Source organism: Sapajus apella, unplaced genomic scaffold (assembly GCF_009761245.1).
Source record: "Sapajus apella isolate SASKATOON/1434 unplaced genomic scaffold, GSC_monkey_1.0 scaffold11, whole genome shotgun sequence".
NCBI lineage: Eukaryota > Metazoa > Chordata > Mammalia > Primates > Cebidae > Sapajus > Sapajus apella.
In genome coordinates this window covers 19400117-19415269 of record NW_022436951.1, presented here as the reverse complement: position 1 = coordinate 19415269, position 15153 = coordinate 19400117, and the positions used below count along the sequence as shown (strand labels likewise).

The following is a 15153-nucleotide window of genomic DNA, read 5'->3' as shown; positions in this document are numbered from 1 at the left end:
TTTTTGAGACGAAGTCTCACTCTGCCACCCAGGCTGGAGTGCAGTGGCATGATCTTGGCTCACTGCAACCTCCGCTTCCCAGGTTCAGGCAATTCTCCTGCCTCAGCCTCCTGAGTAGCTGGGATTACAGGCGTGTGCCACCACGTCCAGTTAATTTTTTTGTAGTTTTAGTAGAGATGAAGTTTCACCATATTGATCAGGCTTGTCTCAAATTCCTGATTTTGTGATCCACCCGCCTCGGCCTCCCAGAGTTCTGGGATTACAGGTGTGAGATACTGCGCCCGGCCTCTGGTAGGTCTTTATCAGCAGCATGAAAATGATCTAATACTTGCATGTTCGTGACCAGTCAGCAAGTACATGGAGCTAGGATATTTATTTCTTGGACAGGTTAACTAATTACACAGTAAACTTGCACAGCCACCACAAATAAACATAACAATTATAAAGCTCTGTGTACTCCACCACTTTGCATGACTATTATCTTTTGATCAATTATGTTACTTAATAATTAATTCACCACCATGTTTAGCACCTACTACTTAAGAAAAACTAGTGGCACACAGGATTAAATAAGTGAGCCCTGTCCATCCTTGAAGGAACTCACAGACTTTGTGCATGTGTGTGTATGTGTGCATGTGTATAGAATTGCAGAAGGCTGGGATGGTCAATTATAGTACAATATGGTAATGCCTGTGATAATTGCTTACACAGAGCTCTATAGGCACAGAAGGAAATCTATGTAACCACACTCTGAGATGAGGAAGGATTTTCAGAAAGAAGTCTATTCTAAATTTAGTTAGAGAAACAGAATTTTCCAAAAAAAAAAAAACAGAAATGATCTGGGGGTTGTGAGAAATTTTAGAGCTGTGAAAAAGACAAGTGTATTTAAAATCAGATAAGTAATTTATGATCAGTGTATCAGTGTGATAAATTTGGTATGTATCTTACTGTTCAACTTTATGTTGGAATGGCTCTTTCTTTCTCTTTATTACCAATAGTTTCACTGCCCAAAACACATGAAATTAATAAGTTATAAGAAGTAACATTTGGACATGGTTTCAGGCAAGACACTACCACCAATTAGGGTAACAGTTTCTGATTAGAAGTATCGCTTAGAACAAGTATGAATTATGTTCAAACAATCCTAAACATGTATACACCAAGTAAAAATGTTGAAGAGTTGATGTCTTCCATACCTCCATTTTTGAACATGCATGATTTCCACTTTTCCAAGGATTCCAGTCTTTCATATTTATGTTATTTTAAAGTTCAGTGTGATCATGTTATGTTTAAGAAAACTTTAGGTGCTAGATAGGTAGGAGCTACCCCACAGTTCCCCCCAAAAGAAAAAACAATCTAGTGAAGAAATAATAAAGAGAAAGGAAAAAAATCTTCCAAAGAATGATTCCCTTCTACCCCATTCCACCAAATACTGCACTGTCTGGTGTCCTCTTCCTTCTTTAGTAAGTTATACAAATCTTCATTGCATTCCACTTAATGTATAATCCATATCTATTTATTCATAAGGTGTTATTCAGTTGATACATTGTTTGGTAACGCTTCTTTAGTTGTTTTAGGTCAGAATAGACATAATTTTTCTCATAAGAACTATTTAAATAGTCTTTTACTTAATTGATTCTCATTTCAGGTCAGGACTATTTGAGATGACTAATAATAATGCCATTATTATTATTATGGGACAGATGTGTATTGGTTAAGCATGACATCATTAAAATTATTGGAATCGTTGCATTAAATTTTCACTGACAATGAGTAAAACATCATTCATTTATTTTTTGGCTCTGTATATGTATATGTGTGTGTGCGGGTGTGTGTATGTTTTCTGGGAAATGCCTTTTTATGTTTTTAATTATTTTTTCTGGTGGCAGAAGTTCAAGGAAGAAGGCATTCTTTATTCTAAATTTTGATTGAATTCTAGGATGTAAAGAAATCATAATTTCTATATAATTTGCAAATGTACATTCTCAGTTGGTGATTTTCCCTTTAAATTTGCTTATGCTGATTTTGCCATAAAGATATTAATTTTTCTTTTGCTTATGCTGATTTTGCCATAAAATATATTAAGTTTTCTTTTGAGACAGAGTCTTCCTCTGTTGCCTAGGCTGGAGTGTATTGCTGAGATCTTGGCTCACTGCAACCTTCACCTCCTGGGTTCAAGCAATTCTCCTGCCTCAGCCTCCCGAGAAGCTTGGGGTGTTCCATTATTCCCAACTAATTTTTGTATTTTTAGTAGATGTGGGGTTTCACCATGTTGGCCAGGCAGGCCTTGAAGTCTTGGCGTCAATTGACAGCCCACCTTGGCCTCCCAAATTGCTGGGATTACAGGCATCAGCCACAGCGCCCAGCCAGATACGAAATATTTTTAATTATAGATCTCAACATATATTTAGAAAGAAATTCACAGCTATAAAATTTTTTTAATTTGGATAATGTTTTCACTCAGTTTGTTGTTGTTGTTGATGATGATTAATGTAGCTTAGGTGTTTCAGTCCTGCGGGCTTGCTGCTATCTGAACGTTCCCATTAATTAACACATTGTAAACGTCACTAATAGAGTTCACAAAATGGAGGTCTTTCCCATGGGGAATTACTATTTGTAGTAAGAAAGAAAGAAAATTTACATTTGCTACAAGCAGATACATCCTTAAAAGGAAGTGAGGAGAAAGCTGAGACAATTCTAGATACTTCTCTCACTGTTTGAGTCACCCCAGTCTACCTATGAATTATTCCAACTCTATGGAAAGGGGCTCAGCAACCCTCCTTCAAATTATGGGAACTAACAAAAATTGGAAGTGGATGGAATTATCTAAATATAATGTGTTTGACATCAATGAAGCAAAACATATTCCTAAGTCACCTTTGTCACCTTTAAATTTCTCTAATTTCTATTTTTATTCAAGAAGTTACATTAGTTTTAATCAGTATGTAATATCGACTGCAAAGATTAAAAACTTCAATAATTCTCTAGAAAGCTTTCATTTTAACAGATTTTACTTAATTGAAATAATTTGGTTGAAATATAGGCTTCTTAAAAAGAATGAAAATTTGAAAACTAAAATCCTTAAAAGTACATTCCTAGGTGGGGACACAGCCAAACCAAATAGCTGTAATTACACCACTGCACTCTGGTGTAGGTGACAGAATGAGACTCTGTCTGTATTTTTTTTTAATAGTGTGATCTATAGACAACTATTTATTTATGACTTTTATAAAAGAGCTCTTCTAAACACTTTTAGTATAAATTCTTGCTTTAATAGTCTGTAAATAGTAATTTTAGCAGTAATAGGGACAGCCCACTGTCAGCTGAAACACAGTCATTACTGACACAATAGGAGTACTGGAGGAAAAGCAAACACCTTGTAACCTCATTCATTCCTGTAAATCTCTCTTCACTATAAATGTGACACACAAATGAAAATAATGACTATTTGAAAGAACTGCACATGATCAGGATCTGTCAGCTGATTATTTCAAATCCCTGAGTTGTCACATGTTTAAATATATTTTGAGTCCTCTATAAAGTGTGCATTCGTGTTATTCAAAGTGTTGCACTCAAGAAAAAAAAATATTTTTCTAAGCAAAGCTTTGTAGCTCATAACTGTGGCAAGAAGCTTGGTCAAATCTAATCTCATGAATCGTCCCAAAGATTAAATATTTTTGCATGGTCTCGAATCGATACAAATTTTCAGTTTCAGCAACAGGAATTGAAATCAGAAAGTACCTGTGGCGCAGGATCAGTATAATTTGTATGACTGTGATGAGGGTTTTGTGATGTACCTTTTCTTCCTGTTTCTGGTCTATTTCATTTTTTTTTTTCCTTTGGCTCTACAGCTACTGAGCCAACATCCCCCAAGTCTCCTCCCACCATAGGACTCTTCATTTCTCATTTCTCCTCTTGCACTGACCTATTTTCCTCCATTTTAGCTCCAACCTAGAATTGAAAAGCTTTGTTAGCTATTATTCTCAGCAGTAATGGGCAGCTTTGCTTTGGAAGTAAGTGACTGCAATTGCCCCCTAATAGATTCTGTACTCTTTAGTCAAGAGTAATTGAATCTATTAATTTCCCCTGCTTCTTGAGCCAGAATGCATTTCCAAAGAAAGAAGACTGAGGAGAGGGATCCAAGCTTCTAGGGATACTATTGAATAGCAGGCAAGGGATTGGAGGAAATGGTAAAGATAATTTTTCAAGAAAATTACGTTAGAAAAGAAATTGGTACTCAAGGCCTTGGGAGTCCAGCTCTCACATTAGTGTGCCCTGGACATGCAGTCAAAGGAGACATACAGCCAAAAGAGATCATTTTGGAGCTTTAAGATTTAGTGACGGACTTGCTTTGTTTTGGACTTGCATAGGGCCTGTGGCCCCTTTGTTTTGGCCAATTTCTCCTATTTGGAATGGGAACATTCCCCATTACCCAATGTGTGTACCCTCATTGTATTGTGGAATTAACTGACCTGTTTTTGATTTTACAGGCTCATAGGCAGAAGGGGCTCACCTTGTCTCAGATGAGATTTTGGACTTGGACTTTTGGGTTAATGCTGGAATGAGTTAAGACCCTGGCGGACTGTTGGGAAGACATGATTGGTTTTGAAATGTGAAAAGAACATGAGATATGGGAGAGAACAGGGGCAGAATGATATCATTTGGCTCTGCGTTCCCACTGGAATCTCATGTTGAATTGTAATCCCCAGGTGCTGAGGGTGGGACCTGGTTTGAGGTGACTGAATCCTGGGGGTGGTTTCCCCATGCTGTTCTCATGAGAGTGAGGAATTCTCATGAGATCCAATGGTTTAAAAGTAGCAGTTTTCCCAGTGTTCTCTCTCTCCTGCCACCCTGTGAAGGAAGTACTTCCTTCTCCTTTGCCTCCTGTCATGACTGTAAGTTTCCTGAGGCCTCCCAGCCATGCAGAGCTGTGAGTCAATTAAACCTCTTTTATTTATAAATGGCCCAGTTTTAGGTAATATCATTTTAGCAGTATGAAGATGAACTAATACAATAGGTTTCTTTGATTGTTGAGATTCCTATCTATGATCTAGGTTACCTATTCATTGACAATCATAAATTTGAATTCCCTTTGATAATATCCTCCATGAAATTTTTTTTAAAAGGATTATCATTTGTCTGCTTCTTTCTTCCTGCTTTTAATTGCAAAACGTATGTGGAAACCATGCACAGGATTTGATGGAGCAGCACACATAGAACATGCATTAGAGGGCATATGTCAAGTCTTCACAATGAAACAAACAAGCAGATCCATGGTGGAGTATTCATTCACATAAATTAAATAAAAACTTTCAATTACTTGTAAATACTGCTAACAACATTCATTTACATTTACAAAGTACTATATCTGGATCTTCTCATTTTTTAAGAATGAAATAAAAGCAAAGGGATGTTGATCTAGATGTCATTTTGATGCTTAATAAATTAAGGAAAGTTGTGTGGTGAATTCATAATATAATGCAAAAATTAAATTTTGGTAATTTCAATATCATATAAAAATGACTAGGTTTTTCTTTTGGGACCTAGGTTCAAAACTGAAGCCACATTTTGGATTTTTTAAACATTGTAACATGTTTATGAATATGCACATGCCACTTTAAATGTTGTGTCAGGAGTAATGTTCATAAAATACCATGGAAATGATCCATTTTTTTTTTTTTTTTTTGAGACGGAGTTTCACTCTTGTTACCCAGGCTGGAGTGAAATGGCGCGATCTCTGCTCACCGCAACCTCCGCCTCCTGGGTTCAGGCAATTCTCCTGCCTCAGCCTCCTGAGTAGCTGGGATTACAGGCATGTGCCACCATGCTCAGCTGATTTTTTGTATTTTTAGTAGAGATGGGGTTTCACCATGTTGACCAGGATGGTCTCGATCTCTTGACCTCGTGATCCACCCGCCTCGGCCTCCCAAAGTACTGGGATTACAGGTGTGAGCCGCCGCACCCGGCCCATTTTTTTTTTTATAACTACATGAAACACACTATCCCAGTGAATTTCATCCCAAGGTAAAGGCAAAGGTGTGGGTAACTAGAGATGAATGGTAATGAGTTCAGCTTAGTTCCCTCCGACCTTTGCTAAGTCTCATGGCTTACACTGGCTTTAATAAGCCCAGTAGAAAATGGAGTTAGAACAGACTTCGTTAAAATCAGATAACTCACTGAAAATCGTTTTCTTAGTGAGATGCATTAAATAAAAGTATGAATAATGGCTTTCTAGAGTTATACAACTGACAACTCACAACTTAAGGGAGTAAATACAGATGTTTTCATTCCAGAATTATTTGAGCAAATTTAAAGTGCAAAATGATTGTAACATACAATGTTGTTGGACTTGTGATTAGTTTAATATTAAATATTTATACAATTGTGTCCAATCTGCTAAACAAACAAATGAAAAAAAAAGAGTCGCCAGGGTGATCAGCCCTAGCCCAAATGTAAGACATTTTCAAATTGTGTATGGGGCTGTGAAATAATATAAAGCAAATGTCTTCTTAAGTACCACAATTTGACAATGAGTTTAGGCTCAAGGCATCATGGGGGCGAGCAAGATGTGTCCCCACAATGAGACCGGAATCATTTTATTATTTTACACCGTTTCTCCTCCTTGCTTTTGTCCATCACAGCAAGGCAAGTTTGCTCCTCATAAATCTCTCCAAATAATTTTAAAATCACAAATGTATTTATGTGTCACTCACTGGAAGAGTGTCTCATATTTTTGTGTCTGTATGAGGCCACTCCTGATTCTTTTTCTCTATATATTTGTATTAAGGATTAAACATTTGTATTTGTATGTTTTAATCGTATTTCATTATACATTGTCACTATATCTGAAGGTATTCACCTTTCCATTTCTTCATAAGCTATACCCTCTAGTTTATGTAAAATTTTCTCAAAGGCTGATATGCTTTCCTTTTTCATCTTCCCCTACAAATAATGTTATATCACTAGCAGATTTACAGCCATGATTTAATTACAATGTATAGACTTCTTTCTAAAGTCTAGTATTCTTGACAGAGTAAACTTCTGTCCTGACTCCACAACTTCAACTTTTGGTTTCTTGCTATACTTTGTTACATTCTAGTTCACACTTACACTCTTTCATCTTCCCCTTACCATTCTCTACTTTATATATTGCCTACCTTGGACAATTTTCCTCTTGCTCATCTACCCATCCCGATTAAATTGGCCACCACTAAGTGCTGCTAATTTTTCCTTCCTAAATGGTTCTCAAATTCCCACTAAAATTGCTCTAGTTAAAACTACCATGGCTTGTTACTTGGATGGCAAACACATCAATCTACCAGTTCATCCTACTTCCCTCTACTCACTTCTTCTTAATACACCCAATACAGCCTAGTTGCAGATAATCTCCATTATTGTATTTTCCTGCTTGCAAAAGAGTATGCTTTCTATTCGACATTGGCAGGCAGCTATTTCTTATTTCTAAAACTGTTTTGAAATATTAATTTTAAAGTATAGCTTTATGTATGGCAAGTGATAATGAGTACTGTGGTAGCTATTTTAAATTTTTTCCTTATATTAATTTAACATTTAAAACATTTCAAGTGAATAGTAATATAGTCACTTGAAATATATTGATTCAGTTTGAGAATCATTGGCTGATGACATAAATTCCACGATCCTTGGAACAGTGAAAATAGCTTTTAATATTTGAATTTTATGTATTTCCCCTAACAGATCAAAGGATGGAGGTGTTGATGCTTTCTTCTGACTTATGCATCTCCTGCACACATGCATGTGCTCACATAGGCACAATAGTTCTCCTTCTCTTACCTTTCCTCATGCGCACCTACTCTGAGTCCTTGATCAAGCAATCTTTCATTCTTGCTTAGGAGTGACTTATTCTTACTTTGTGAAACTTTTAGTCTCAAGATTCATTCCGTGTTATTGCCCCTGATTATAAGTTTGATTAACCTTTTAAATTGTTTTTATTTATTAAGCAGAGGACCAGTATGATATGTTGTGTACATTCTTGATTCTGATATAAATCATTATAAACTTAACTCTGGCTAGGGGGAGCTACCTGAACCCTTGCACTTCCCGGGTGAGGTGGGGCCTCAACCTATTTCAGCTAGCCCTCTGTGGACTGCATCCACTGTCCAACCAGTCCCAATGAGATCAACCAGGTACCACAGTTGGAAATACAGAAATCACCCGACTTCTGTGTTGACCTCGCTGGGAGCTGCAGACCAGAGCTGTTTCTATTTGGCCATAATTTATAGAAGCAATGCTTTCCCCATCAAGCTCCCATTGACTTTTTTCCACAGAAAAAATGATTTCAAATTTCATATGGAAGCAAAAAAGAGCCCACATTGCCAAGACAATCCTAAGCAAAAATAACAAAGCTGGAGGCATCACACTACCTGACTTCAAACTATACTACAAGCCTACAGTAACCAAAACAGCATTGTACTGGTACCGAAACAAATATGTAGATCAAGAGAACAGAACACGGGCCTCAGAAATAATGCCACACTTCTACAACCATCTGATCTTTGACAAACCTGACAAAAACAAGCAATGGGGAAAAGATTCCCTATTTAATAAATGGTGCTGGAAAAACTGGCTAGCCATCTGCAGAAAACTGAAAGTGGACACCTTCCTTACACCTTATACAAAAATTAACTCAAGATGGATTAAAAACTTGAATGTCAGACCTAAAATCATAAAAACCCAAGAAGAAAACCTAGACAATACTATTCAGGACATAGGCAGAGGCAAAGACTTCATGATTAAAACACCAAAATCAATAGCAACAAAAGCCAAAACTGACAAATGGGATGTAATTAAACTAAAGAGCTTCTGCACAGAAAAAAAGAAAAAAAACTATCATCAGAGTGAACAGCAAACTACAGAATGGGAGAAAATTTTTGTAATCTATCCATCTGACAAAGGGCTAGTATCCAGAATCTACAAAGAACTTAAACAAATTTGCAAGAAAAAAAACAACACCATCAAAATGTAGGCAAAGAATTTGAACAGACGCTTCTTAAAAGAAGACATTTATGTAGCCAACAAGCGTATGAAAAAAAGCTCATCATCACTGGTCATTAGGGAAATGCAAATCAAAACCACATTAGGATACCGTCTCATGCCAGTTAGAATGGTGATCATTAAAATGTGAAGAAGCAACAGATACCGGAGAGGATGTGGAGAAATAGAAACACTTTTACACTGTTGGTGGGAGTGTCAATTAGTTCAACCATTGTGGAAGACAGTTTGGTGATTCCTCAAGGATCTAGAACCAGAAATACCATTTGACCCAGCAATCCCATTACTGGGTATATACCCAAAGGATTAGAAATCATTCTACTATAAAGACACATGCACACGTATGTTTTTTGCAGCATCATTCACAATAGCAAAGACTTGGAACAATGCTAATGCCCATCAATGATAGACTGGATAAAGAAAATGTGGCACATATACACCATGGAATACTCTGCAGCCATAAGAAATCATGAGTTCATGTCCCTTTCAGGGACATGGATGAAGCTGGAAACCATCATTCTCTGCAAACTAACACAAGAACAGAAAACCAAACACAGCACGTTCTCACTCACAGGTGGGAGGTGAATAATGAGAACACATGGACACAGGGAGGGGAACATCAGGCACCAGGGCCTGCGGAGGGATGGGGTCTAGGGGAGGGATAAGATTAAGAGAAATACCTAATGTAGGTGATGGATTCATGGGTTCAGCAAACCACTATGGTACATGCATACCTGTGTAACAAACCTGCATGTTCTGCACATGTACCCCAGAACATAAAGCATAATAGTAAAAAATTTTAAAAATTAAAAAAAAATGAATTCTATGAAATCTGAATGTTCTACTACTTCTGGTAATGTCTAGCTAATATTTTTCTAACATTTGGATTAACTGAATTTCTCAGAAAATAATTTTTAATCAATTATCACTTATTTTATCTTTTTTTGGTTGTTTTTATTTATTTATTTGAGACAAGGTTGCACTCTGTCACCCATTCTTGAGTACAGTGGTGCAATCACAGCTCATTGCATCCTTGCCTGCCAGGTTCAATTGATCCTCTCACCTCGGCCTCCAAGTAGCTGGGACTACAGGCACATGCCACCATACCTGGCCAACCTTTGTATCTTTTGTAGAGATGGCATTTTGCCACGTTGCCAAGGCTGGTTTTGAACTCCTGAGCTCATACAATCTACTTGTCTCAACCTCCCAAAGTGCTGGAATTACACGTGTGAGTCACCATGCCCAGTCTTATTTCCCCTTGTATCTATTTCTTTAGGAACAGCTACACACTGTTTGGGGGAGTGTAAATTAGGTTCAATAATTGGAAAAGACATTGTGGCAATTCCTCAATGACCAAAAGACAGAAATACCATTTGACCCTTTACTGGATATATACCCAAAGAAATATACATTGTTCTATTATAAAGACACATACACATGTATGTTTCTTGGAGCATTATTCACAATAGCAAAGACATAAAATCAACCTAAATGCCTGTCAACAGAAAACTGGATAAAGGAAATGTGATACAAAAATCCCATGGAATACTATACAGCCATAAAAGTCAATGACATCATGTCCTTTGCAGGAACATAGATGCGGTTAGAGGACACGATCTTTAGCAAACTAATGCAGGAAAAGAAAAACAAATTCTTCCTGTTCTCACTTATAAGTGGGAGCTGAGTGACGAGAACACATGGCCACATAGAGGGGAATAACATACACTGGGGCCATTTTGCAGTATGCGAATGTAAACAGTGTACAATTGTAGACAGGTACTGGGTGGGGAAGGAACTAACACAGCAGGTCTGAAGTAGCTACTTTCAAAAACTGCCTTTGTGGGGTTGGCCCTTGGATAGCAGCCTGGAACCTGGCTGTACTTCCCAAGCTGGGCTGCTGAACGCCTCTTTTCCTTCCTGAAGTCTGAAATTCCAATAGTTATGGCTGGTTTCGGCTTCTATATGACTGGCCCCCTAATAATAACCTTGGACTCAGACACACCCAGGTATTTCTGGGTAGAAATATGGCGCATGTGTGGTTGTATATTGCTGCTGAAGAAAGAACCTCATGATGTGTGACATCTGTATTTGTGTAATGGGGAAGGGGGTTGAGGAAAATAGAGGAATTCTACGCCTATATTCTTAAAAATTCAGCCTTCACATCTTTTAGATTAATTCATTCATTAATTTTGAGATTAATAAATTATAGCTGTGAGTTTTGAGTACTGAGGTTCCTCCAGCAATTCACTGAACCTGTGCATGTTCTTAGGAACTCTAATACACACACGCACACGCACGCACGCACACACACACACACACACACACACACACCCCACAGCCAATACTTAATCTTCATTACTTGCAAACAAGAGGACATTTCCTATTCCATTATCTCCTATTTTATTTTCTTCCATTTATTTCCATTTTATCCTATAGCATAGTATTCTAATTACTTCCCTTTTAATTAAGTCCACATTTAAACTAAAAGCACATTTGTACCCCACTATGCGATTTCATGATGCACTTACTGTGAGTCTGTTCCAAGTAGCCTACCAAGAAGTCATCCTAATCTTTCTACCTTATATTAGTCACTTCGCCTGCAGAAAAGCACACGGAATCTTTCCCTTTTATGAACTTGTGTGCTAATCAGTGCCAAAAAGACACGATGTTAATATATTAGTTATCCATTGCCATCCAACAATTACTCCAAAGCTTATTGGCTTAAACAGCAAATATTTATTATTTCATAGTTTCTAAGGACGCCTTTGGCTCAGGATTTCTCACTGAGCTGCAATCGTGGTGTTAGCTCTCACTACAAACGTTTTAAAGTTCAACTGGGAAATTGGCTTACACATTCACACACATGGCTGTTAGCAGATCCTTGCTGGCTGATTCCCAGAATCATCAGTCTTTGTCTTACACCAGTTGAAAACATGACAGCTGACTTCCCTCAATGGGCAAGAAAGCAAAAAAGGCAAGCAAGAAACCAAGCTTTGATTGTAATCTAATCTTAGAGAAGACATAGTAACGCTTTCGTAGTATTTTGTTTATTAGAGATGAGTCAGTAAGTTTAGCCTCACTCAAGGGATGGGTGTCACACAAGCGCATGAACAATAGGAAACAAGGGTCTTTAATGGCCAACTCCGTGTGTGCCTCTCATAACTAGGAAGAAATAAAACACACAATGAAGCTGAAAGAGTTATAAAATGTTGACAGGACATGGTCATTTCTCTCCTGTATTTTATTTTCCTTTTTAAAAATATTATTTGCGAGTCTAACCTGCAGTAGTCTTTATTTAAAAGGCTGACTGGTGACTAACTGTACTAGGTGTTTATTCTTAAAAGAAGTTGTAAGCGTCTAAGGTTATTTTAATGTGCCATAAATATATCCTTTAATTTATGCTATATTTTATTTTTGTACCACAAAGGCAGATTTATATGCAACTTTATTTGTCCAAGATTTATGTGCTTGGACGAGGATAAGGAGTAAGGCAAGAAAGAGGAAGTAAAAAAGGTGAAATCAAAGAAAAAAAGAAAGTATTATTATAGTTAAAATGCATTTAATACTCATTATTATTTCATCCTAAGAATCGCTTATATATATAATATAAAAATGTATCATATAAATATATATACCATTCCAAGCATTCTTGATATATATGAAATATATATTATAATTAATAATACTTGAAGTATGTTAATAAATATAATATGTAAATATGTACTATAATGGTCACATATAAATTTATAAAATATAAAATGTTATATATTTAATTATGAAATTACAATTATATATAGTTTTATATATACACAGTTATATATTTATATAAAATATAAGTTTTAATGTATATTTTCTTTTTCTTTTGAAGAAGGTAATATTATTATTTCCATGCTAAAATAAGAACCTGAAGATGGATGGGGTTCAGTTTACTCCATCAGAAAAAGAATTTTTACCCAAAGAGTCTAGTTGCAGAGTCCACGTTTCACTCCATGGTGTCCTCCTACATGGATTTGAACATAGAATCATGCATATAACATATTTAAAACTCAAATAATGCGTATTTCAAAAAAACTTCAAATTAGAAACTATACGTTAAGTGCATAAGCCAGAAAATCAGTAATTATTGGTCATATGAATAAAGGAATATCATAGTTTACTTTGAGTTTTCCTGGAATTGGCCTAAAATAAAAATATAGGTTATAAAGTAGATAATTGCTTTGTATATGTGAGCAAGAAAATAAAAGAAAAAAGACCAAAAAAGGAACAAATAATAAAAAAAGAAAAAACGAAATTTTAGAGAATTTTAGTTTTAACTTGTTATTATAATTAAGGGGGCAAGATGGATTTTTACACCAATAGTATGTCACATATTATAAGCAGTGAAAGCACAGTCCAATGAAACGTTTGAAGTTCTAGAATTAAAGTGATATAATAAAGAATGAAAAATTTGTAATATAGAATATGATATAATTATATATACTCCAGGAAAACAAGATTTGTAAAAACAAATTAATCATGTGCAGAGTTTAAAAATGTAGCAATAATATATAATAAAACTTATAAGCAAAGAAATGTTAATGTGAGCATTTCCATTTAGTTAAAAGAGATAAATTTATAATTATTTCACTAACGTCTGCAGGGTTCTGGAACAAATGAACTTATTGGATTTAATATATTTCTCATAAAAGTGTCTCAGAAGTATTAATTTCATGCTTGACACAACTTTTCATAGGCTTGGTGATTTTATATCTCTGATTTACAATAGGCTAGTTTTGTTGGATGATAAATTCTCAAATTACCAAAATTTTAAAACTGGAGAGAGATTTCTTTCTTAAATATAACAAGGAAGTTAGGTTGGTTCAGTATGAAATATGAACCTTGAAGTGAGTTAATTTTACCAATGATGATGTAACTATAATAATTATATATTTGTAAGAATAAAATATAAATTAAATATAAAACAGTTTTCTTAATTTACTTTTTATGTCCTTTTAGTGGCTTTATTTGAAGTACAGGAAAATCTCAGACACAAAATAATCAAGAATTTAGGAATAAAGGGACAAAAATGACATAAAAGAAATATTTTTAGAACAATAGCAGTTTCTAAACTTTTAATAAACAGCTAACAGTCAGAATAAGCCTGTTTTTAAGTCAAGTGATGTGTGGCTCATGAGAAAAGTACATCTTCCAAAAAAAAACCAAATATTATAAATAATGCTAAAACTGTTGTAAAAGTGATTGGTCAGTTTATTGCAAAGAATGAACAAAACATGTTTTGTTGGACAAGTGACATCTAGATGAGAATAGATTTTCACTTAAAAAGAAATAACAGAGGGAAAAATGCCTAGTTGAGGTGGCCTAGTGATAGCAATTATCGAAACTAATAACAGCATCAATGAGGGTTAAGATGAATTAACTTTTCTTAACATCTGAGAAGAAAGTAGGTACAAATCAACCACCCCACAATTCTCAAAGGGTCTTCTGTTTGCCAGTGTATAAATAGATTAGTCCAAAGCCTTACACTTCTACAAAATTCAGTCCTTACAATTAAGAAGGATAACCTAGCAAAATCATCCATATAACTTTCATCTTATCCATTGGCTTTATATAATTCCTTGGATATACGTGGAATAAAAATGAATTCCTTTTCTGTTTGGAAATCTTTCAAATATTTGAAGAAATATATATTGACAAAATATTGCGGATACATTATTGTTTATCTGTACTATATCTATAACTCCTTTCGCCCACATCTTTTTCATAATTAGTCAGATTTTGGGCTAGGGAAGCTTGCAAGAGCAAAGCAAATTTACCTGAATGTAACTTTTCATGTGTTGTGAACTCTTATATTGATAGAGCCATTATGTAAATGTCAGAGACCGCATTCCACTGCTTCGTGGCAAGAATTATTGGGATTGAGCAAGAAGGGAGTCATAGACTCGGAATCTTGGTTAGCACAGAACAGCCGTTTATCTTAGGAATCAAACAACTTTCTACTGCAAAGACATCTATGTCAACCACAATAGACTAAATATAAGGGATCTTTTGCTCTTCAGTAGGTACCAAGTAAGCATCCCAAATTCCAACAGGTCCCAATGGACCTGTGGAGGAGGGAGCCCCAAT

At 35.7% G+C, this 15153-nt stretch overlaps 1 protein-coding gene and 1 long non-coding RNA gene across 2 annotated transcripts in view; one reads left to right on the top strand and one right to left on the bottom strand.

Annotated features, from left to right (window-relative positions):
- CDH12 (cadherin 12) overlaps positions 1-15153 on the bottom strand; it is a 1125215-nt gene that overhangs the window by 1042749 nt on the left and 67313 nt on the right. The window lies entirely within an intron of this gene.
- Positions 12831-15153, top strand: part of LOC116552121 — a 22844-nt gene continuing 20521 nt past the window's right edge. Inside the window, exons 1-2 of the long non-coding RNA XR_004269233.1 lie at positions 12831-12842; positions 13417-13420. This is a non-coding gene — a long non-coding RNA (uncharacterized LOC116552121). The remainder of the gene's footprint in view (positions 12843-13416; positions 13421-15153) is intronic.